The sequence below is a fragment of the Pteropus medius genome, unplaced genomic scaffold (genome assembly GCF_902729225.1).
Source record: "Pteropus medius unplaced genomic scaffold, Ma_sr-lr_union100, whole genome shotgun sequence".
In the NCBI taxonomy this organism is placed as follows: Eukaryota; Metazoa; Chordata; class Mammalia; order Chiroptera; family Pteropodidae; genus Pteropus; species Pteropus medius.
In genome coordinates this window covers 6753996-6754760 of record NW_024351731.1, presented here as the reverse complement: position 1 = coordinate 6754760, position 765 = coordinate 6753996, and the positions used below count along the sequence as shown (strand labels likewise).

General features: G+C 74.4%; 1 protein-coding gene across 4 annotated transcripts in view; it reads left to right on the top strand.

Annotated features, from left to right (window-relative positions):
* The window catches only part of LOC120588769 (ly-6/neurotoxin-like protein 1), a 9369-nt gene that overhangs the window by 6947 nt on the left and 1657 nt on the right, over window positions 1-765 (top strand). The window contains exon 1 of one of the 4 annotated variants that reach the window (XM_039845955.1): window positions 59-131. The exons of 2 other annotated variants lie outside the window; for them this stretch is intronic. The gene's annotated coding sequence lies outside the window, so the exon portion shown is untranslated. Of the gene's footprint in view, window positions 1-58; window positions 210-765 lie in introns of those variants that run through there. One more of the 4 variants, XM_039845957.1, reaches the window with a different exon arrangement.

The window sequence follows — 765 nt, the reverse complement described above, 5'->3', positions numbered from 1 at the left end:
GCGGCCGGTGCGGCGGTGCGGGCGGCGCGGGCGGTGGGGTGCGGGGCGGGGCGGTGGGGCGGGGCGGGCTCGGCCCCGCGCATCGGGAGACGCGCTGTCAGACCGACCCAGGGGCCGGCGAGCGGCCGCAGGTGAGTCCGGGGCGCGGCGGGCGCCCCGCGTGGCGAAGGTCACCGACCCCCGCCGAGTCGGGTCCCTCAGCCTTCGGGGTGAGGCTTCCCGGGAGGGGGCGAGAGGCGCAGCAGCGCTAGCCGGGCCTGACTCAGGCCTTGGGCACCGAGGTTGACGCTCGGAAACGGGTCATGGAAGGAGCCTTCTCGGGAGGGGGTGTCTGATCTACTCCCCCGGGGCGGGGCCCGGAGCCGAACAGCCCCGCAGGAGGAAGGGGGTGATAGTCCAGACCGCTCCGCTTCCCAGGCTGGGCCTGGCTCACCCTGCTCTCTTGCAAGCGCCCCCGGAATGCCCTCTGGATGTAGCCGGGGGGCCGCGGGGAGATCCTGCAGTGGTGGGACAGGCCTGAGAGGCCAGGCAGGGCTCCGCGTCTTCCTGGGAGAGGGGGCCCTAAGAGCAGTAGGAAGTGGGGCACCCACGCAGGGACTCCCCAGGAGCGAGGGGGAATGGGGACCAGTGAGGAGAAACCCACGCAGGGGCCCAGTCGCCCTGGCCAGTGCCCCTGGAGCCGGGGCCCCTGCATGACTCACCGCCGGGGCGGTGTGGGTCTGGCCCTGCCCACCCCGACGCTGGGCTGCCTCCTTCCGTCTGCCC